General features: G+C 42.4%; 1 protein-coding gene across 14 annotated transcripts in view; it reads right to left on the minus strand.

Annotated features, from left to right (window-relative positions):
* The window catches only part of lrp1bb (low density lipoprotein receptor-related protein 1Bb), a 324,949-nt gene extending 300,405 nt beyond the window's left edge, over positions 1-24,544 (minus strand). For 13 of the 14 annotated variants that reach the window (XM_082509141.1, XM_082509138.1, XM_082509137.1 and 10 more), the window contains exons 1-2: positions 24,477-24,544; positions 15,472-15,520 (exon numbers count right to left, since the gene is read on the minus strand). The gene's annotated coding sequence lies outside the window, so the exon portion shown is untranslated. The remainder of the gene's footprint in view (positions 1-15,471; positions 15,521-24,476) is intronic. The other variant, XM_082509129.1, reaches the window with a different exon arrangement.
* Positions 24,545-25,150: the final 606 nt, after the last annotated feature.

The following is a 25,150-nucleotide window of genomic DNA, read 5'->3' on the forward strand; positions in this document are numbered from 1 at the left end:
GTTATTAAAGAAAGAGGTGTTCAAATATATAATTCAAATAAATCATTCAAATAAATCATAAATTAGGTTGCTGTACTTTTCAGGATTCGTTACTTTCAGCCTGTGTTTCGGACAGAAACACATGAAAGGCAGTCCTGGTCAGGTATTTCTCACCAGGAGATGTGACATAAAACGGGATGAAAGAGGCAAAAACTCTTCTGTGTTTTGTTTTTTGGCACAGCACCAGACGACTGCAGGGGTCCATTAGTTGCCGTTTGGTAATTTGGCACCAAGCTAGCCGAGAGGAGCAAACATAAAGGGAGTAACGTTTTTTTAAGTGTCAGGTCATTTGAAATGCAGCGTTTCTATGAGCTCAACAAACAGCAAACACACAAACTGTGTGTGTGTCTCACAGTGTGTTGCAGCTAAAGGTCCAGCTGCTGTAGAGCTAACTTCACTCAGAGATGGAGAAAGATAAGAAAGACGGGACAGGAAGGAGAGAGCTCAGACTTAAAGGTAAGGGCTGCTCATTTAAAGCTCACATGTAAGTCGTCACGTTTTTAAATCACATATTGGGTCTGAACATGTCACATGCGTCTTCATATTGTCAAACATGCTGCTAAACAAACTGAGGCAGACTGACTGTGTTATTTAAAGGCTGCATGAGAATCCGCTGCAGGTTAGTTTGCTGCACTGTGATGGTTTAAAATCAGCTGATCAGAAAATCTACTGCAGCTCTCAATAGAAATTATTGTGCATTTTGATTCTTTTCCCCACACTGAGCCATTGCAGCTGATTTAAGGCATCCTCCACCTGCTGAATCCACTTTAACCTACTCCCCGCTGGTGATGGTAAATTTGATTCTTTTTACTGAATCGAGTTTTAATGAGTCACTCACCAAAGTGAATCGATTTTTGAGTCATTTGATTCACTGAGTCAGTTGACCAGAGAGTGCAAAAAATGTACATTTTCACTCAAACTTAATTTGTTTCTCTTTTCATGTAAATCCTACTGCTAAGATGAATGATTCTAAAAGAAATCAACTATTTTATAGAGCAAAAAAGAGCATGTGCTGTTAGCATGTTAGCAGAGCGATGCTACTGTGAACCGAGGAGCTATTTTCTTGATGTGAGCTTCTACTCAGGGTTTTTTCTTCCAGTTCAGAGCAGAAATTTCTTTGTTAATAAGATACTGGATGTTGTGTTTTTCTCCACAATTTTAATTATAAGCTAGATACATTGCTGCTAACAGCAACAGGGATGAGTCAGTGAGTCAGTTGGGCTTGTGAATCATGATTCATGAGTCAGTAAAGTGATTCTCGAGTATTGAACGATTCGTTCATGATTCGCACATCACTACTCCCCGCTCACTTTCCTGTTCAGAGGAAAAGTCGCCCTCCACAGTGTAGGCAACAGAAAACAGATTTAGTTTTTACTGTCCTTCTGCTCGCGTTCTGCCATCTGACTCAAGCTGAGAATATTTATTAGAATTATGTACTCCTGTCTACTATTATTATTTTATTAGTAATATATCTAGATCAGTTAGCTTTGCATAAAAACACTGGTAGAAACGACCTCCAAAGAGCTACTTATTAGCATCTTACTTTGAGTACTTTTTCACTTCTACTGGAGTATTCTCTGACCATAACTGTATATGTCAGATTATTTTTTCTTATCCTTCTTTCTATAAAAAAGATGTTGTATGTTTAAGAGAAAAGACTAAACCTGCCAGCTGCTCTGTACTCTGTAATTTCCTGTTGAAAACAAGGCTGCATATCCTGATCTGTCTTCCCGTCTCTCTAATTTAAGATATCTTCAGCATCTACTGCACAAACACAGAAGATAGTTGACATCCCTGTGCAGTTTTGAAATGGCAAAATAGAGGCACAACCGTATCAAACAGTCTGAGTGTGACTCCATCCTTACGCAGCAATCTCCCTTCACCAAATCCCTGCAGCACAATTCAATTCCGTATCACCACAGGCCAGGGCACCCAGGACGTAACCTGACAGCCATGAAAGGCTGGCAGGGCAATAACCATGAGGATACTCCAAGTCCAAGAAATAAAAGATAGGCTTTTATATGTAGGCTTACATGTCTTATACAATTAAAAAAAGATAACTGGAATTTCAGTGTAGAACAAAAGACCAATTGATGACCTATGCTACATTAAAAAAAAGACCAAAACACCATAATGAAACCCTGGAACACAAAACCAGAGACATGAATGAAAGTGAGTTTTGAAATGTGAGATTACACCTTGGTTGCTAACTAGTCCTCCTCAGGCAAAGCTTTCCTGAAGTGCTCACTGTCACATCTCACTTACCCCGGGTGTCTCTTCTGGGCTAAACTTGCCAGGGGCCACCCTCAGGACCCGAGCTGTGAATTAAGTCATAATATAACTGGAAGCCGTACACCTGCACTACAGCGAGGATACATTGTATTGAGTCTATTAATTTAATTCTGTTATTATTCTTAATGTTTTTAGTTTGCTATGAGAATTTATTAGTTACAAACTTTTATTGCAAGAAAAGTTTTAAAAGTTCTAAATGATTAAAATGTATTAAAACTAACCTTGGCTGACTTTGACCAGCAGCAACCAGTCACTGATGTGTCTGAACTATTTTAAATGGTAAAAATGTTCTATTATGCTCTTCTTGTATGTTCAGCTTTTGGCAATAACGTGCATCATAGTTATAAATTAATAGGATTTAATTTCTTTGTTTTCCAGCTACTCCCTGATGTCACAGAACAAATATCTATTATTCACAATGCAAACAAACATGTACACTGACTAATTACTGATTAAATACAGCTTATTTATGTTAAAGTCAGCTGGGAGGTCCAATATATTTATTGTATAAATGAGCATTCTGAAAACGTAATGTCCCTAAATGACAAACACTTCTCAAACAGCCTCCCCGGTGCATATCTTAGACTCCAGGAGCTGATTTCAGCTGAAAATATTTGAAGCATTTAAGTGTCTTTGCTAGTCTTTCGTACCGGGATCTCCCCCTGAGAAAGCTGCCCAAGGCCTAATAAGATGGGAACGTTATCAAGTTTGAGATTAAAGAATGAATATTTCATATATGCCTTCAAACTTAAAATTCCTGTCTGACCTTATTTTAAATGATGTCATGATATCATTGGTGACAGAGAGCATGTGCAATTCTCTCTCTCTCTTTCCTCTTAATTTAGCTTTTAACCTTTGGCACTATTTGTACTGTTAATTGTTCCCCATCCACATAATTTACCTTTTCTATGCAGGACGAAGAAATTCAAACAAAAACATGTCCGGATGATGTGAGTCAGCTCTTCTATTGTAAGATTAAATGTAAGGTTATTAATACAAATCATCGCACTTGAGCCAAAAAAAGGTCATTTGTTCCGAAAACAGACTCATGTGGTCAGTTTGTGAATCATAAAGCAGAAAGCAGTTTTATTTGTACTCCTGGAATTTTAATACAAACCTTAATATCTGTCGAGCTAAAATTTCAATAATCAACTTCTATTAATAAATCAAATAAGACATCACCAAAGTTCATCCTGAGAGGAACGTGAGAGGAACGTGATCGGTCACTGAAATCCATCCAGTATGCTTGGTTAGATATTAATGTGACCAAACAACAGGAGTCTTTCCTGTTCTGGCACAAAGGCTTTTATGCAGCAGTGTTAAGGTTTTCCAAAGTAGCGTTCTTCAGTTACCTGCACACCAGGTGACTGAGTGTGTCTTTTTCTTCAGGCTTTCAGCTCTGCTTGTGTTGCTGACTTTGTGTTTGTAGCGAAACACTAAAAGAAGGATCCGCGTATGTCCAAATAAACATGTGGACTCGTGTTGGCGTCTGGGACTGTAGCCTAAGGATCATGCTGAAAATGATGCAACGAGTCGAGTAATTAAGTCATACACTACATTACCTTTACAAGTAATGTGTAATGCATTACTTTTTCTGAGTAATGGCCCCAGCACGGTTAGGAAGTGAGATGAGGTCATAAGTGTCATGTGAGGCTGTGGCACCCAGAAGGTGAACTCAGGGTAGCAGCTTTATAGCACAAAACACCCACAACTTGAAAACTAAGAAAAGCCCACTGAGACGCTAGAACCATAGAACACAGACTTACACACATGAGGAGGGACGACGCGACACATAGCAAGGAAAACACACAGCTTAAATACACACTGGAGCAATCAGGGAACAGGAGACAGGAGGGAAACACAGCTAGGAGAAATCAGAGCTAATGAGACGAGGGGCAGAAAAACCAGACACACTGCACACAGGACAGGGACTGTCAAAATAAAACAGGAAGCACACAACAGGCACAGAGACACAGACTTGACACTGAACATGGAAACCTGACTGACCGGGGAGACAGAGGCTGTGTCCCAATTCAGGGTCTGCAGCCTTAACGGTCCACAAGGGCCGCGTACTCAAAGACCGCTAAGGCCGGAAGTGCGAGGCTTGTGAAATGGGCGGTCTAGCCTCCGTCGCGCTGCCCAGGTTGCCTAGCAACCATGATACTAACAGCTGGAAACGTGTCATACAGCTGTGTTTGACAGAGATGAAGGAGAAAATCTTTTGTTCATTTGTTTGTTTCTACATGAGCTTTGATCATTCTCTGTGAGATGAAGCTCAGCTATTGAACGGCGTATATTTTAAAGGCTTTAAAACCAAGTTAGTACAAACGTCACTAATGTCACATGACTTTGCCGACATGTGGCCAACAGTCATGTTTAATGTTCTTCATTATTAAACATTTGCACATAAATAAGTGACATAATATTCAGTACTTACTTAAAGTTCACTCTTCGGCCGCCCCTCATCCGCCGTTTTTTATCGGCAAAATTATCCACACCCACCGCCGCGCTATGCATTCTGGGATATGTTGGGCCACGAAGTCTACACCGCCACAGCCTTAAAATTCAGGGAAATGAAGGACGCATTTCAGGGCCGCATTTCGAGCAGCCTTCGAATTGGGACAGCCTTCGTCGCGTCGCTGTGACAGGTAATCAAAATGAATATGCCAAACATGCAGAGCTGGAGAGTTTGCAGGAACGATGCACTTTGTTTACTGTTACGTTCCCCTAAAAAGGTCCAGGGTCCACTGATTGTAATATTCAATCTGAATTAAAAGACTGAAGGGAAGAACAGCACGGGTCAGGAGAAGAATTACATGAAGAAATGAATGCTGGACCAGCAAGTACAGAAACAACGTGACACTGGGAGAGCGTGAGAGGCTGAAAACACCAGCAGGGGAAGACAACTAGACACAGATGGAGGTTAAACAATCACAGCAGCAGGAAGCCCACGACGGGAGAAAACAAGAGGTTATGAAAGGAAAGGTAGAAGGAAATAAAACAGGAAGTGGTGAAGATTGATGAGAAAGAAAAACAAATAACGTCACTGGACTAGACTGAGCGGAAAAGAAGTCTGTTTCTCCACTGTGCTGTAGACACACAGAAACATCACACAGTGCAAGTCAGTGAATCACAGAGTTGACCTGGATGAAATTACACACTGCGTGTACTATTCAACACTCCACAACAAGCAGCAGCTTAGCATTATGTCAGCCATAACAGACTCAGCCAAATACTCTGAAGTCATTTTAAACTCAACGAAGTTTTCAAAAGAAATCAGAAACGTGAGAAAAATATACACAATCTAGTTTCCAAAGACTGTTAAACAAGCAAAGACTGAGTGAAGAGCAGATTTCTAATATGTAATTCTGCAGATATCAGAATAAGCTGCTGTCAGCCAGTAAATGCAATTCTAGTCCGTCCACGATACCAAGGCAGCTGTGCGGTTTGGTTGAACACGTGAACGGTATTTTTCTGCACATGTAACACGTATGAGCTTTTCATGTCTGAGCGTTTCATAAAAACGACTTGTAGCATTTTAAATTACAGGCTTCGGCGAGTATTCTGCTCATATTTGTTCAGCTGGAGGATTGCTGATGCAAGCAAGATCCCATACTGTCAAAAGTTTCTTCGGTAACAGAAAGCCGATCTATTTCCACTCGGCACAGTCCAATTTATATTTCCCCCCCACACTGTGTCCTCTCCTTCCCTGCTGTCACTGCGCTGTCCATCATACGCTGCTTTTGAGCTGCTCATCCCTGTCATAATGACCTCCTGAGGGACCTGGAGGCTCCGTCTGCAATTTTCGGTGAAGGAGTTCACCACTTGATGTGAAACAATAAAGAGCGGTGATAGAGTGCAGTGCTGACTGTCCTCTTGTTAAAAGCTGTGATAGCAGAGTCCATACAAAAGCCTTCACATGGTGATGAAAATGACTGTAACTTTCCCTCTTTGTGTCTGAAGCCCTGAGTCTTAGTGGATCACTTAGGATGGAGAGCAAAATCTCTATGATCGCAGCTGTGATGCGTGCTCTCCGATACGTACTCTGCTTTTAAACATGGAGAAAAATACATGATGTTATATTCAGACAAAATGACTATATGAATGCTTTGTGGATTAGAAACAATGAGCTCAACTCCATCGCACTGTTGTAAACGACTGTCCATTACTTCATTATTCGCTTCTATCCAAATGTGTTTCAGTGCAGCTGAGCTGAGGGTGGGGGTTTGAAACACTGCTTTTCTACTGAAGTAGAGCAGCGTATGAAAGTTTCCTCAATTTGTGAAATGTTACCTCGACTCTGGTGCATGCAGATAAGCACCTTGGATGTGCAGTTATTTGCAAAAGTCGGTCTTTTTCCCCACAGCAGTGCCACGAAAGTAGCAACTCTTGCAAGAAACACACGTTTGTTTCCTCCTCTCGCTGCACTTCTGTGAGGGTTTAAATCCAACAGAATCATTGAAATCAATTAGAATCACGCAGGCTGTCATCTGCCTGACGCGTGGCAACCCCCCTCTGGCTTCAGCTCCAGATCGACCAGCATCTTCCACGGTAATAAAACGGTCTATTTCAGCGTGAGGTTATTAAAGGAAATCCTCTCGTGCGGGCCCGTTAGATTGTCGTCAATCTGCTTCAGCGCTTGTTGTTTGGTGAGCGTATTCAGATGCACAAAGCTCGATAGAAACGTGACAGTTTAATACTCCTGAAATTGTTTTTGACACAAATCCACATCAAACCTTTATGTCTGGGACTCCAAACTCTGAGAGCTGTGGTTCTGATGTTCCTCTTTTGGTCTTTCAGACAAAGAGGAAAGCATGAATATGCAGAAGGAGGAGGGGAAGCAGCCCCTCCAGGCCTCATAAAAAGCAGCATTAAGCTTCCCTAATTAAACTGAACTCTCCCCTTCTGAACGGTGAGCGTGACTTTGGGGACATAATAGTGCCTCTTCAGGTCCTCTTTCAGCTCGATGTTAGTCTCCTGCACGAGCTGCTCTGCTAGAACACCGCAGGCTGCAATAATCAATAAAGAGCAACTTCATGAATAAAGAATATTGTCCATCATAAGCAGTTACTGTTTTGAACAGGCTGGCAGTGGTAGAACGACTGGATTTAAATGCACTGAATGCTGAATGACACCACAGCGTACAGCTGGTGAAGGTAATCTGTAATCCTGCGTAATGGCTTGAAGAAAAAAACAAAACCAAGCATAAACTGATTAAATGAATTACACAAACATCCCGGCGCATGAAATAAGGATCATTTTTCAGCTCTGGCAAAGTAAACATTTTTCAGAGTGGCATTTCACATTAATATTTACTGCGTTCCCTCCAATGCTGTTTTCCATTCACCTCGTGTGCCACTGTTTTGCTGCAAGGGATAACTCAACGCAAATTGTGGATCGTTTTTCACATATACAAACAAAACTCTCAGAAACAGGATTTTAGTTGCGATTTTCTTGATATCTGTGTTTTGGTTTGTTTGTTTGGTCCGGTTTTTGTAGCTGAAGTGCAGACTTGTATTTTTATTTCATGGGGTTGAGCCATTTTTATACACAGGCAAAAAAAGAAACCCTTTTCACAACGTTCTGCTAAGTGGAGAGCATTTTCCACGAGGCAGGCAATACAAAAGTGCACATCGTAATTCAAGGCCCAGCACCGGTCTGAGGGAGGTTGAAGGGTCACGCTAATAGTCGCCGGGTCGCACTTGAGGCGACTGTGGGCTCTCTGAATGAAGACGTAGAGTCGAATCACAGCAGCCAGCTTTGAGCACCTCGGCCTTTCTTTAACAGAAGCAGGAACAGCCAATCTGCTCTGTCAGCACTAGGGATGGGTATCGTTTAGGTTTTATCCGATACCAGTACCAAACTGGTACTTTTGAAACGGTGCCGGTGCTTAAACGGTGCCCTAACCGGTGCTTAAAGAATGGAGAACACAAAATTGGTCCAAAAACCTCTCATGTTTAACTGTTTTTTTGTAAAAAGATAACAATGTTAGCCTTTTCTGCAGCTATGGGGCATATATGGTATCACTCTTGGCTGGAAGCAGTGCTTAAACAATGGAAAAAACACAAACTTTGTCCAAAAACCTCTCATGTTTAACTGTTTTCCACTTTTTCTTTGGTCATTTTAGCCTTTTTGGCCAGGGTGAAGGGAGTATCTGCCATCAAACAAGAAGACAGCCGCATGTAGCTATGATGATGTTTGCTAGTTCACCTTACCTGCATTAATGTAATAACGTGGTTAGCCTACTCAACGTAAATTACACACGGACAACATTAAGCTACTCACGCAGAGAAGAACGGCTGCTGCTGCATCATCATCCTCATCATTTCTGCTACACTGGCAGGGCTAGGGGCCAGGACTCTCCTCTTCGGGTTTTTGGGGGATGTTGCTAACTCCGGTCCGATAACAGGCACCACACCCGCAGTAGACGTGCTCGGTGTGAGGTCTCGCAGCAAGCTATCAAATACGGCGCATTTTCCGCTATGTGTCGCCAGGTGTTTCATCAGATTCGAGGTGTTACCTCCTTTGACAGTATCACGGTATCAGCTTAAAGCACTTGTTGCTGCTGAGTTTGCATCTTTTGCTGTGAAGTACAGCCAGACTTTGACCGCTTCGCCTTGGGCGTTTTTAATCTGTAGCTCTGCTCTAAAAGAATGTACGTACCTGGGCCCGCCTACTATCCTCCGAAACGTAAAATGATTGGCTAGAATCTAAAGTGTATCACAGCTCAGGAAAAAAAAGCACCGAAATAAAGCACTGATACCCAGTACCCATCCCTAGTCAGCAACATCCACCGCTACCAGAGGAATGTATTAAGATAATCTCCATCACGCTTTAAACAATGTGCCTGTTCCACTGGGATTCATCCAAGCACGCTACCGAAATAATTCATTATGAAGCAGTCTGAAAATAAGCCTTAAATGCATGTATATTGAGGTGTGTGCGTTACAGAGAAGTCTTTCTGCAAGTGCTCATACCTGTAGGTTAGTGGACTTTGCATCACATCAGACACTTAACAGGTGTGTAGTAAACACGCATCAGTGCTGGCTCAGGCTTTATACCCTGCCTCATTAAGGATAAGGGAGAGGCTGTATGGGTAAGGCTAAAATTGGACCCAAGGTTGCCATAAAGGGAATCCTAAAGAGCTGGTTTCTCCACAGGATACAGAGCTGTGATCCACATTAACTACAAACACAAAGGCCACGTCTAAAGAAGCCAGACCACTAAACACTCTTTGGAAAACCTAATGGACAGAAGATCAGCCGGGGTCAGTATCAGAAAAAGAAAAAGCACGAAGGAGACTTGGAATGACTCTCAGCATTAGTACATAACATCCATATAAGCATAGCGGAGATGAATGAGTGTGCACAGCTTCCATTGTGTCAGTAGTGTTTACTGGTAATGTGAAAAAAGGCACGAGGAGGTGGATAAAGTCTGACGTTTATGAAGTTTATATTTTCTGCTCAGATTTAGCCGAGCCAGCAACCAGCGGCCTGACATTGTTGCAAAGGAAGATGAGAGTTTTGAATTAATACGACTTTTCCAGCTGCACTAATCGCTCCAAACGATTCTGCAAAGTATTATATTTCAGACTTCAGTGCATGGCATAAGCCTGGTATCTTTGTGGTTTTTTTTTTTCATCATTGTTTTTATTGCAGATTTTCCTTTAACACGACAGTGTCTCGACAGTAGACACAGAACAACAAAACAGTACAAACACAAAATGTACACAACAGCTCTTAAATAAGGCATAATACAAGATACAAAATACAAAATATAACATACAAGAGGTGGTGAGTCAGTCTTACAGCGCCCGGGTGGTGATCACGAGTGTAGTAGTCCTTTGAATAAGATAGCGGAAAGGTCCGGTCCAATATAGTCCAAAAAGGGGTGCCACATCCCATAGAACTGACCCACACTGTGGTGTATAACGTGTGTGAGGTATTCCAGAGGAATCAGTTCAAAAACTATTTTGCGCCAGCCACAGACAGTGGGAGTCCTATCGTTGATCCATTGTAAGAGGATATTTTTCCTGGCTGCAAATGTTAGAGTGTTATACAATCTTTTGTTGGCCGCCGCTTTTAGGCGGTCACTTGGAAGACCTAGAATCAGGGACAAAGGGTCCATCTCTATATCAACGTGGAAGATTTTCCCCAGTTCACCTGTAATGTCAGCCCAGTATTCTTGAAGCTTATAACAGGACCAAAAACAGTGAGTTAAAGTCCCTACATCAGTTTTGCACTTAAGACACACAGGGGAAAGAGAGCGGCTGAAGAGGTGTCTGCGGTGAGGGGATACGTGTAATCTGTGTAAAATCTTAAATTGGATTGCTCTTGTCCGAGTACAAATTGAAATCCTTTTTGCGAGAGACCAAACGGTATCCCACTTATCTTCATCTATGGTTACCGACAGTTCCCTCTCCCACACACCTCTAATCCCCTGCGCATCAGTGGTAGTCAAAGCATTAAGCACATGGTAAAATGAACTCAGAGACACCGTCAGCTGTTGCCCAAACAAAACCCTCTCAACATCAGATACTTCAGGGTGCTCAGCAAGGGTTGTATTGTGAGTGATATAGTGTCGTATTTGCAAAAAACGAAAGAAATCCTGTCTTGGCAAGCCGTAACTGTTGGTAAGCTGTTCAAACGACATGAGTTCACCACCCGAGAAAAGGTCACCAAGAGACTTAATATTCTTATCAGACCATCGTTGAAAGCCGGGGTCCAAAGAACCCGGAGGGAAAGCAGGGTTATTCATTATAGGGGTAAAGGTTGATGTTATTCTCGATCTTCCCTCAAGACGGCGGACAATTCGCCACGCTTTTAGGGTGTTGATTGTTACAGGATTTGTACAAAGGGCCTTAATTCCGTTAAAATCATTACAAAATAATAGATCGCTCAGTTTGCATTGTGACAGAGCTGTCTCAATATCCGACCAGATTGAGGTTTTACCCCTAACCCAGTTAGTTAGATTTCATTTTATACCATTTGACGAGTTTCCTGGTTCTTCCTGCATCACTTCTCTGTCCCTTCCCGTTATCTAGCATCAGTGTTTTATCATATTAATTTGGTTATTCAGGGGGGACAAAAAGCAGACGTGCAGCACCATCAGTGTCATGATTTTTCACATCTTGTTAAAAATCATTTTAGTTCCTCTATGTAAAAGGTAACTGAGGGAAATAAATGTATCACAAAATGGCTTCAACAAGGTGCACAGAAAGAAAGTGAAGCCTGGTTGATCATTCAGTTCAAATATTAACACCCAGGAAGCAGCTCGGCAGGAGAAACCCCCCCTCTCTGCCTCTCCTGCAGCTCTTGATGTGATAATTCAGTTTGTTTTTTTTCCTGGTCACTTATTGGTCGTCCCATTTTGTGATTTTCTCTGTAATATTTGGCATTCTGTCTTTGTGTGGAGAGTACATGTAGACTCACAGAGCTGACACGCTGCTGGTCGTCAGCAGGTAACTTCACTAAATAAGCCGCTCGTCCTGCTGAGTTTTCTGATCTCTCCAAATAAACTGAGCTGCAATCAGTTTGTCTCACTCTGAACCGTTAGCAGTCACCTGCTCCACAGGTGAAGGTTATAGCAACTTACATCTGACTAAAGTCTAAAGTCACTACTTAGAATTATCCCAACTTAAATAAGAGTGATGCAGTGTTGACGCGGACTATGCGGAGTCTGAATAGTGGATCCAAATGCAGATGAAACAAAGCGTGCAAACAGACTTAATATTAACTGAAAGCAGGTAGTAAACAGCACAAAAACAAAAGAAAAGGCAAAACTAACAATAACCTGAACTGGGTGAGCTAAATATAAAAAGAACAAGAACCTAGAGACCCAAAGACCTGACAAGAATCCATAAACCTGGAAACAAAGCAGGCGATCGAGCGAGGAACGAGTGTAAACACACAGACTCAACACCCACAGGAGGTGATGAAGGGAAACAGCTGATTAGAATAAACATAATGACGCCACAGGGGAGTGAAACTAAACACAACGAACATGGGACACCAGACCTCTTCAAAATAAAACAGGAAACATAACGAGATACAGACATGACAACACGTGAAGGGCAAAGGAGACTTAAACACAGGGGGTGCAGACACAAGGGGGGTCTAAGAAACAATGACCTATAATGCTGGGCTCACACTGTGCGGTTTTTTGACCCATTTTGAGCCGATTTTTGAGTCGTGCGACCGTTTTGGCGATCGGCCCGATTTTGGCCTTCATCGTGCGTCGTGCATCGTGTAGTATACGTGGGGTAACAAGACGCGATTAACACCTCACGACGAGCTCCCGATCATCAATCGCTTGGTCGCGAGGATTTCAAACAGGTTTGAAATCCTCGCGACCGTCATGAGGGTGTCACCGCAGTTTGTCACACTGCGCACGCGCAAACACAAATGTCAGCGAAAAAGACGGCGCAGCACGGCAGTGCAGCGTGTGATCTGGACACAAGCGATGGAGGCACAACTTGTAGAACTTTGGAAAGCTCATCCGAGCCGTTTCGATGTGGCCTCACAAAATTATCACGACCACAACAACCGTGAAAATAGTTGGATCTACACTGCTGCTCAATCACAGCTGCCTGATAAATGTTTTTCATTAGCATCGTGACCTATGAACTTCTAACCCCTGCGAGTCAATCGTGCAGTTTAAGCAGGAGCTGAATAACGTGACTGAAAAAAAATCGCACAGTGTGAGCCCAGCATAACAGTAACATAATAGAAATGAACTTAGAAAACCTAATGAATTTAAACATAAACCATAAACATCAAAATACAGTGGGGCAAAAAAGTATTTAGTCAGCCACCGATTGTGCAAGTTCCCCCACTTAAAATGATGACAGAGGTCAGTAATTTGCACCAGAGGTACACTTCAACTGTGAGAGACAGAATGTGAAAAAAAAATCCATGAATCCACATGGTAGGATTTGTAAAGAATTTATTGGTAAATCAGGGTGGAAAATAAGTATTTGGTCACCTCAAACAAGGAAAATCTCTGGCTCTCACAGACCTGTAACGTCTTCTGTAAGAAGCTTTTCTGTCCCCCACTCGTTACCTGTATGAATGGCACCTGTTTGAACTCATCATCTGTATAAAAGACACCTGTCCACAGCCTCAAACAGTCAGACTCCAAACTCCGCCATGGCCAAGACCAAAGAGCTTTCGAAGGACACCAGGAAAAGTATTGTAGACCTGCACCAGACTGGGAAGAGTGAATCTACAATAGGCAAGCAGCTTGGTGTGAAAAAATCAACTGTGGGAGCAATCATCAGAAAATGGAAGACATACAAGACCACTGATAATCTCCCTCGATCTGGGGCTCCACGCAAGATCTCATCCCGTGGGGTCAAAATGATCATGAGAACGGTGAGCAAAGATCCCAGAACCACACGGGGGGACCTGGTGAATGACCTGCAGAGAGCTGGGACCAAAGTAACAAAGGTCACCATCAGTAACACACTACAACGGCAGGGAATCAAATCCCGCAGTGCCAGACGTGTTCCGCTGCTGAAGCCAGTGCATGTCCAGGCCCGTCTGAAGTTTGCCAGAGAGCACATGGATGATACAGCAGAGGATTGGGAGAATGTCATGTGGTCAGATGAAACCAAAGTAGAACTTTTTGGTATAAACTCAACTCGTCGTGTTTGGAGGAAGAAGAATACTGAGTTGCATCCCAAGAACACCATACCTACTGTGAAGCATGGGGGTGGAAACATCATGCTATGGGGCTGTTTTTCTGCCAAGGGGACAGGACGACTGATCCGTGTTAAGGACAGAATGAATGGGGCCATGTATCGTGAGATTTTGAGCCAAAACCTCCTTCCATCAGTGAGAACTTTGAAGATGAAACCAGGCTGGGTCTTCCAACATGACAATGATCCAAAACACACCGCCCGGGCAACAAAGGAGTGGCTCCGTAAGAAGCATTTGAAAGTCCTGGAGTGGCCTAGCCAGTCTCCAGACCTCAACCCCATAGAAAATCTGTGGCGGGAGTTGAAAGTCCGTGTTGCTCGGCGACAGCCCCAAAACATCACTGCTCTCGAGAAGATCTGCATGGAGGAATGGGCCAAAATACCAGCTACTGTGTGTGCAAACCTGGTAAAGACCTATAGTAAACGTTTGACCTCTGTTATTGCCAACAAAGGTTATGTTACAAAGTATTGAGTTGTATTTTTGTTATTGACCAAATACTTATTTTCCACCCTAATTTACCAATAAATTCTTTACAAATCCTACCATGTGGATTCATGGATTTTTTTTTCACATTCTGTCTCTCACAGTTGAAGTGTACCTCTGGTGCAAATTACTGACCTCTGTCATCATTTTAGGTGGGGGAACTTGCACAATCGGTGGCTGACTAAATACTTTTTTGCCCCACTGTATATAAAAACTCAAAACGCTGAGTCGGAGCCGCGGACCTGTTTTATATACGCGAGGAATAGTTTCTATACGAGATCGCTGCAAAAAGTGCAGCCTTACCTAATGTCCACCTACTGTTACTCATTTATATTAAGATTTAAACATCCAGTTGGTGTTGGTGTGGAGAGTAACCTTCAGTAATAGTAATAAATCACAGCAATAGGACATTCATGTAGTTGTAAACAGCATGATAATATATTAAGTAATCCAAAGTATTCAGAATAGTTACTCTCATTGAGTAACATAATGGAATACGTTACAAAATACATTTTGGGGCATGTAATCTGTAATCTGTAGTGGAATACAGTAACCTTCCCAACACTGCACATACGTTGTGATTTGCAAACATTAAACACATAACACAATATAGATTTAGCATCAGTGAGCAAAAATATTGGAATGGCTGCCTTCCCACTGTCACCAAGTGATGGTCACAGGGGGTCGTCTGATAGTTGGGGCTTTCTCTGTATTACCTTCTGGTCTTTACCTTACAATATGAAGTTCTATATAAATAAAATTTAATTGAATTCTTTAGTTTTCAGTATTCAGTCAGTTCATAACTCTTTTTTAATGAAGTTTTTCGTTCAGCTGCCTGGTGGGACACCAAGCTGGGTGTAAGAGTCTTCATCCAACATTAAAATTAAAAATGTTAAAATCATTTTTTTGTGCTCTGATGCTGAATCTCTGCAAAATAAAAAAAACGTGAAGTCCTTACTTCAGCTGGGGTTTATCTCTGTCCTGCACACGTCTCCAACTCAGCCGTCCTACACGTAACCAGAAGAAGAGAGGAGAGTGATAACACAACCGTTAGTAAAATGATGCCAAAGGCTGCTGCTGTAGCATGAACACGCAACGTGGTCTAGACAAAGTCTGTTGCAGTGCAGCTGTAGAGATCGGTCTTATTAATCTATCTTAGAGTTGTGCTGAATGATCCGTGTACAGGAATGAACAGAGACAAGCAGGCAGAACGTGATTTATTACACGTTATTGAAAATGCTTTACTGTCACATTTCGAGGTATGGAGAACTGACTTTTGGAGAATTTCATAAATAAAAATCATGCAGGAATCTGTTAAACAGGCAATCATATAATAAACGAACGAGGACTGAATCTTTAAATGTTTGTTGTTGATTCTAATCTGTCACACAAATGATTTCTCTGCTCCACCTGCTACACAGTCCTGCAAATAATCAAGAAAGCAGAAGAGCCCTGCCTGAAAGGCTTCGTGTTCTCCTGCTCAAGGATGGCATGAATTTTTCCGTAATCGTGAATATGCAGTTGGGTACATGGCCAACCATCTCCCACCTGAGGAAGCACAAGATCCAAGCCTGCGATCTGAAAGGTCAGTAAGACGTCGAGCCTGACAGGAGGACTCCACACGCTGCATCAGCTCCACTTAGCTACTTAAGAGAGGTGGACTTAAACGAATGAGCGTTATTGTTTACCGAACCCTTTATTTTTTCCCAAACTCAGACCGTCGTTGACATGCCCAGTCGCCCAATTTTTTAAAAAAAGCATGAAAGCATTTGTTTGGCTCTCTTTGCACAAATCCACGAGAAGCTATAGAACCCAAAGCTAACAATAACTATATTTCATATAATATTAGTCGTTCTTTATTCTTTGTTTCCGCTTCCTTTTGCATCTGTTCCAGACTAGCAAACATCTTTGGCCACCCAAAAACAAAAAGCACCTGAAATTATATTTTCCAGTGTTACAGTGCTGCTCTCCATGCTGACCACTGTTTCCAGCTACTTTCTGTCTTTACCTGCAGTCATGCAGCGTTCACCACATTAAAGGGAATCTCTGAGGCTCTCCACAAAATTAATTAGCACATAAGAAATTAGAACTGAGTTTATTACTATCATCATATTCACACTGATAATAACTTTTTACTGTAAGGAAGTGGTTTCTCTTTCCTTTGATCGTTATATTGCTGGATGTTTATTTGGCAACAGGGAATTCTTTTAGAAGTGCAAAACCCATCATCAAACTATTGATTCTCACCTAGGATTGTTTTCTATGTGTAGAAGCAGGTTTCTGCCTAATTAGGGCAGACTAATTACCTCCAAACTTATTTAAGTGTTGCTGCTGAACGTATCGTCTTCTGCACAGGCTTCATTAAAAGCTGTTTGTGTATGAAGAGACATGACAGCAGACTGTACTCCACATGAAATCTGTCAACAGTTTAACTTTCTAAAACTTTTGTCACGTTTGAGTTCAGAAAAGGTGAAACATTTTCTTTTTTCTGGTATATAAATCATCTGAGCTACATCTCAGCTGTTACTCTGCAGTTGTGCTCAGACGTTCATGTATATCCACTTAAATCAGGCAGCAATAATCAAGAGAACCTCCCACCAGCACTATTTGTATAATAGCAAATAATATAATAAGATATAAAATTATACTGTTCTTCTTATTATAATAAAGTAATAAGAGGGCATCACTATGTGTTAACAGACCTCTCTGCATTGAATCATACTTGTTATTAATCTCTGGCTCTCTTCCACAGCATATCTTTATCCTGTCTTCCTTCTCTCACCCCAACCAATCACAGCAGATGGCCCCGCCCCTCCCTGAGCCTGGTCCTGCTGGAGGTTTCTTCCTGTTAAAAGGGAGTTTTTCCTTCCCACTGTCGCCAAAGTGCTTGCTACTTTCCAAGATGGCGGCGCGTGAACAACGCGAGGCTCAGTGTCTCTCCAGAATCTGCTATTTAGCGGTTTTTTATCTACTTTTAACCGGATTATTCGTCCAGAATTGCTGTGCGTTGCTGACCTACAGCAGACAAGAGCTTCTGGACATCTGGACTCACAACTCCAACAGTTTTATCGCCGATCTCCGACTCATCCCAGAGATCTCCAGAACACCGGAGGCTGCCCACTCTCCCCGGCCGGGCGGAAGTGCACGCAGACGGCGCCGAGATCGTAAACAAAGGCGAGGTAGGCGCGGAGGGCTACGGGCTAAGCTAAAGCTAACACCACACCGGCTGCCTTTACCCAGTATTTTCCTCGCCAATGTCCGTTCTCTGGCAAACAAAATGGATGAGATACGGCTCTCCATCTCTAACAACAGACGGATTATGGACTCAAATGTCATGTTTTTCACCGAAACATGGTTGAACAACAGCTGCCCGGACAATGCTATCGAGTTAGCAGGACGCCACACACACCGAGCCGACAGGCTAGCAGATGACTCCGGCAAGACCAGAGGTGGAGGTTTGTGCATTTATATTAACAATGCTTGGTGCATGAACTCCACTACTACTGAGAGTCACTGCTCACCTAATGCGGAGTTTCTAATGGTCAAATGCAGACCTTATTATCTCCCCAGAGAATTCACTTCAATCATACTCACTGCCGTGTATATCCCCCCCCCCGACGCTAATGCTAGGTTAGCCATGAAAGAACTTTCTGCAGCCATTAACAAACACCAGAATAAACACCCCGAGGCTGCTTTTATTGTTGCTGGCGACTTCAACCACACCAACTTAAAGACAGTCCTCCCCAGATTCCACCAACATGTCTCCTGCCACACCAGAGGAGACAAGACTTTAGACCATGTGTATTCCAACCTGGCTGGAGCCTACAAAGCCACACCCCTCCCCCACATTGGACAATCGGACCATCTCTCCCTGTTCCTCACACCTAGGTATTCACCACTCATCCAACGTGTGAAACCTGCTGTGAGGACAATTAAAGTGTGGCCAGAGGGGACAGACGCAGTGCTCCAGGACAGATTTAAAAACACAGACTGGAATATGTTCACCCACACAGACCTGGACCAGTACGCCTCATCTGTACTGGATTACATCTCCGAAACCACAGACAGTGTCACCACCCAGAAACGGATCACCATGTACCCCACCCAGAAGCCTTGGATGAACCGGGATGTTCGTCTCCTCCTGAAGGCCCGCAACACCGCCTTTAGGTCAGGAGATGCACACGCCTACAGCACAGCCAGGGCTAATCTAAAGAAGGGCATCAAAAAAGCCAAACACCATTACAAAAAGAAGGTAGAAGAACACTTCTCCAACTCCAACCCCCGACGCATGTGGCAAGGACTCCAGACCATCACAGACTACAGGACCACCAAACCCTCCCCCGCATCCTCTGATGTCTCCTTCCTCAACGAGCTCAACAACTTTTATGCTCGTTTTGAGCGAGGGAACCCCACAACCACAACCAAAGCAGACATGACGCCAGATCACCAACCTCTGACTCTCTCCCCCACCGATGTAGGAGCGGTGCTGAGCAGGATCAATGTCCACAAGGCTGCAGGTCCAGATGGCATCCCCGGGCGTGTTCTCAGAGCGTGTTCTGGGGAGCTTGCAGGAGTGCTCACAGACATATTCAATCTGTCCTTGGCCCACGCTGTGGTACCGGCCTGCTTCAAATCCACCTCCATCGTCCCGATACCCAAAAACTCCAACCCATCTTGCCTCAATGACTACCGCCCAGTAGCACTCACCCCCATCATCACTAAGTGCTTAGAGCAGCTGGTCCTAGCACACTTCAAATCCTGTCTCCCCCCCACCCTGGACCCCCACCAATTCGCATACCGCCAGAACAGGAGCACAGAGGATGCAGTCTCCATCGCACTGCACTCTGTCCTCTCACACCTGGACAACAACAACACCTACGCCAGAATGCTGTTTATAGACTTCAGTTCAGCATTCAACACAATCCACCCCTCACAACTCATCAGGAAACTGACAGACCTGGGCATCAGCTCCCTCATCTGCAAATGGTTACTGGACTTCCTGACCAACCGCCCCCAACATGTCCGGCTGGATAACCACTGCTCATCTACCATCACAATGAACACCGGTGTACCACAAGGCTGTGTGATGAGCCCTTTCCTCTACTCCCTCTTCACCCACGACTGCAGACCTGCTGATGGTTCCAACACCATCATTAAGTTTGCAGATGACACCACGGTGATTGGCCTCATCAGTGACAACGATGAGGCCGCCTACAGGGAGGAGGTGGATCGTCTGGCTGTGGTGCGACACAAACAACCTGCTGCTTAACACCGAGAAGACCAAGGAGCTCATCGTGGACTACAGGAGGAATGCTGACCCGCATCCACCCATCCACATTAAGGGGACGGCTGTGGAGCGTGTGAGCAGCTTCAAGTTCCTGGGAGTCCACATCTCCGAGGATCTCACCTGGACGACCAACTGCTCCAAGCTGGTCAAGAAGGCTCACCAGCGCCTCTTCTTCTTGAGGACCCTGAGGAAGAACCACCTGTCCTCAGACATCCTGGTGAACTTCTATCGTTGCACCATCGAGAGCATCCTGACCAACTGTATAACAGTCTGGTACGGGAACTGCTCTGCCTCGGACCGGAAGGCGTTGCAGAGGGTCGTGAAAACTGCCCAGCGCATCGCCGGAGCACCACTTCCTGCCATAAAAGACATCTACAGGAAGCGGTGTCTGAAAAGGGCTGGGAAAATCATCAAAGACCCCAGTAACCCATCACATGGACTCTTCACCCTCCTGCCCTCTGGGAGGCGCCACAGGAGCCTCCGGACTAAGACCACCAGGTACCGGAACAGCTTCTTCCCCACAGCTGTCAGACTCCTGAACTCTGCCTCCTGACATCTGACCCACGTTAAACTCATGGACTGAACATACACACACCCACAATGGACAACTGTACCCTCAAACACACAATAATAACATGGAGTGAACCACCACTCACAACCACTAGCACTTTATATAGCCTCTGTAGAAACTATCTACACCCTCACTTATCTTAACTGCACTACTGTATAGCTCTGTGTAAATAATCATTCTGTACATTCAATAATCTTTAATCCTACAACTGTTTACAACTTGCATAGTTCCCATTTCTGTATAGCTGTATATCTCAGATTTCTGTAAAGTTATTTATTTCATATTCTGTATAGTTTTTCATATTTATATCCTGTTCATAGCCTGTACATAGCTTGTACTCACTACAGCCTTTACATACTTAGTTATAGAATATTCACAACATACTTCATACCGTGTACATTATAACATACCATAATAGACCCATTTCTGTAGTATACTTACATATCTATACTATTGCTAATATATATTGTAATATATCTATATCACTAAAGCACTTCTGGATGGATGCAAACTGCATTTCGTTGCCCTGTACCTGTGCATGTGCAATGACAATAAAGTTGAATTCTATTCTATTCTAATAGGGGGTCATATGATTGTTGGGTTTTCTCTGTATGTGTTATTGTAGGGTCTACCTTACAATATAAAGCGTCTTGAGGTGACTGTTGTTGTGATTTGATGCTGTATAAATAACATTGAATTGAGTTCAATTGAATTTTGGTAAACCACCAATCATCTGCCTGGTTCTTAGCTAGGATGCCGTCACTGTTCATCGCCTGCCGACGACAGACGAATGTTTGGCAATAGACGGTGAACTTATGAACACAGGCTGCAAGTTTTGGGTTTTTTGTGTTTATATTTTTTTTTTGAGAATGAGACTTTTTTTCTGCTAAAGTGCTTTCTGTCTAACATTCACACACGTTCATACGTTCATACAGCGTTGAACACTTCTGTGAACCAATGAAATGTCTTTTTGGGGGGTTTTCAGGTGAGATCAAAAGTTATATTTAACATCACTGCAAAGATAGTTGCAGATGTTTTAAAGAATGCAGTCATTAATAATTATTTAAGAAGCAGATTCATCTTTCCAGATATTCAGCAGTAGATCATGCAATTTGGGCTGTACTGACATAAATTTTGGGATGCCTGATGAAATACCTGTTTCTCCCTGTTTTCCAAGAAGTACAAATTTTTAGTATTTTATTTATTCCCAGCCTTCAGCGCTCACAGCTGCGCAGCTTTGTTGACTCTGTGAATAACCGTGTAGGGCTTTCTTAGCATGGCTGCAGTTTTTTCTGTGTTTACCTTCTCACTTATTTATTATCTCATTTTAGCAGCGGTAATTATTCAGCAACACTGTTAATTTATTAAAGGTTTACCAGGTAAGTGCTTAATAATTAGGGGAGTGAACAATAAAGCTTTGTCTGTTATCATTCCATGAATAACAATTTGGCAAATATAATGAATATCTTGCAGGGAAGATGGGTCCTTCATGCACACGCTGGGTATTTGTCATTGGCAAAAAGTATTTAAAAAATAAACTTGATATTGTTCAAAGAAGAAGAAGAGCAACCTTGAGGGGAGAGTCAGTCTTGTTAAGCCCCAAGGCTTGTGTGTTTTCTACTTTATTTTCAGTTTGTAATATTTTTACTGACATTTTCAGTCTCCTGTTTTTTGGTGCCTCTGAAGGACACGCTGTTCATGATGTACAGCCAGAGATGGAAAAGCCAGGCGCATTAACAACCCCAATACCCCTGAAGGTTTGAACCTGAAGATTTTATTTTTATTTATTTGTCAAATCAACACAGACTTCATCTGTTGCCATGTTCACAAACATTTCTTCTTATAGTGCTTGTTTTTATTTTGTAGGAGGAAACGGTTTTGGGAAGAATCACTCATTCATTTATTTACATTCCCAGTATGTGGAACATCTGTAGTAACTATTACGGGAGTAAAGCTTTAAAACACAGCACGTAGCCACTTCCTGTGTGAGCCAAAGAGACAGACGCAGCACAGGACATAAACACAGCAATTCCAGGTTACACTGGATAAGGATAAGACAGATCAGTTATGCAGATAATATGAAATACACAGTGAATACTAGTATTTGTCAACACTCTGTAGTTGGTGAAACAGCCGGACAACAAGGAAAAGTAGACCCACAGGCTCTATTTTGCTCCGTCTAATGATGATGAGATGGAAGAGTGCTTCAAAGCACCCACATGCAAATTGATGGATGAGCTCCAAACCCCAGAGAGATGATCCAGTCTTCCACAATAATTCCCCAGTGAAACAATTAATTGATTGTTTTGTTTTTTTGCTTGTTTTTAATTAATGGTTGTCACCAAGTGTGTTTTTTTCTAACCATGCAACACAACAAGAACAACAAAATGTAGCTCTGTCAAAATCACATCTATAAAACCGCTGTGATGAGATAAACTGTCCTAATGGCAGATGGTGTTTTTCTTTACTCATGTGGTTCTATCATAGAAATACATTTTTTATTTATTTTTTATTATTCCAGTTTCTGATTAGTGAAGCTGTTTGGTTAGAATAAAAAAGCAACTAAAGGTTTGACTTAAAACACACACAGATCAGAAATGTTGAACTTTTGACATGACACATGGAGTTATAAGAATATGGCCTTTAGATGGGTAAGATGCCTGTGTAAACATCATTTAACCCCGCCCCTCAAGCTCAGAGAGTGACACACGGCACAGTAGGATTTGACAGGGGCTCATAAAGGATCCTGCATTTCCAGGCAGGAGAATGACTAATCCTACACAGAGCACAAAGCAGTAATTATGATGGCAGATTGTACTTTTCGACCAGTCACAATTTTACTGTTCAAACAATAGTAACATTCAAAATGCAAAAAGAAGCATGACAACTTTGACACATCATCCATTATGCAGTTGACTCAGCCCATTGTCACAGAGGAAGCTCACTGTATGCATTACCTGGTGCAGTGTGCATGAACACAATCATATTGATGGCTGCAAACGCTGGCTGTGAATAGAGATCGTGCACTCTCTTCTGTATCCAGAGACTCTACCCTCAACCCATTATTTTTTCCTGCTTTTTCCAAAAAATATCTTTGTTTGGGTTTTTGTGTTTGTTTCATTTTTTCTGAGTGTCATCTGCTGGCAGCTCTTAACTGGCTGAAATCCTTTTACATAAAATAATGGACAGGAGAGGACAGTAATATACTAAATCAAAATGAGCAGCTTTATTTGTGACACAAACGCTCACCTGTGTGATGCAAAATGATTTCTGTAAAGCTACTTTAATTAAGTCTGGAAGGAACTGGAAGGATGGATAATCCTGTGTTACTGTAATTCAAGTTCATCCAAGGATTAAAACAACAACATGATCACATACATTAGAAACAAAAACAACAAAACAAAACTCTGGTGAAAATTACTCTTTACTGTACCCTATTATCCAGTCTTTAAGCGATGACATATGAGCCCTGCTTCTGAGTCCAAACTACTCTGTGTTTTTAACATGTTTTGTATTTTGTTCTATTTGATCTTAACAAGCCCCTAAAAACAGTCAGTGATCACTGTCGGCCTGTCCCGGTTTTTACCACCACTGTTCATTTTAAAGCTCAGTGTTTAAACCCTTACAATGTAGCTACAGCCCATGCAGCAGTATATGAATGACTAACCTCGTATTGTGGATGGATTATCTCAGTTGTTCTCCTGACTGAAGTTTGGTCCGTTTACAGCATCCTGCCATGCGATTGTATTTGTCCCTAACCATCGGGAACCCTCATGTTAACTTTTATAGAGTGGAAAAACGTTAGCGTTCATCCTCCAGCTTCACTGTGTTTATGCTATGCTAACATAGCTGTGTCGCTAGTGATCACGTAGCACATCATTATATACCAGCTAGCCTAGGGTGACCATATTTTGATTTCCAAAAAAGAGGACATTTGGCCCAGTCATGAAGAACTTTAATGATACTGTTTGCTTAACCCTTTAAAACCGGTCAGAGTGGGCACGCTCTGTTTTGCGCAACTACTTTTAAATCCTTGTAGCTCTGCAACCACGTAAGCTAGCGCAATAATATTTTTTGCATATGAAACTGGAGGAGTTGTACTTACATCTTATGCCATCAGCTTGTCCTCGGTCACGGTTTCCTTCCACATAAAGCTTTGCAAAAACGGCATAAAAAGCGCTTGCAGCAACAAAAACATAATATTCCAGAAACAGCTTTGCCAATCCGATCAGCTGTTCATAACACTTCCTACATTGGAATAGACGTCAGCGTGAGCTATCGCATGTCCGCCATTACCTGCCCGAAACCGGAAGTGACGTCATTTTTGCGGAAATGTAGTTTTTTACCATCAGGGCCTCATGAGCCTATACTGGTGTTTTTAAAAGTTATGTTTGACTTTATGACTTCCTGTGTCGTTTCTGGGATGCTGAGGACTCATATTGCACTGCTGGAAATAGTTTATTTTGATGCACATGCTGCTTTTTTATAATATTTATTTTCGTTTTTCCTGCAGTATATAAAAATTGGTGTATTTCAAAAATAAAACTATGAAGACACTCAAAATAAATTTCCTGTGGTAGGAAACTATTTTGTGAAACTTTTTTGTATTTACAGTTTTGAGGGATAAGCCTCTTAAATTTCTCTAACTAGAAATATATGTTAAAAAAACAAAAACGATTTTCAATTTTTTTGTAGTTTATTGCACTTTCTTGCAATTTATGTAATTTCTAGGCACTTAATGCAGACATATTATTAAAATCTGGGCTATAATGGTTGTAT

The sequence above is a fragment of the Aulonocara stuartgranti genome (assembly GCF_965226115.1).
Source record: "Aulonocara stuartgranti genome assembly, chromosome: 16".
Taxonomy (NCBI): Eukaryota; Metazoa; Chordata; class Actinopteri; order Cichliformes; family Cichlidae; genus Aulonocara; species Aulonocara stuartgranti.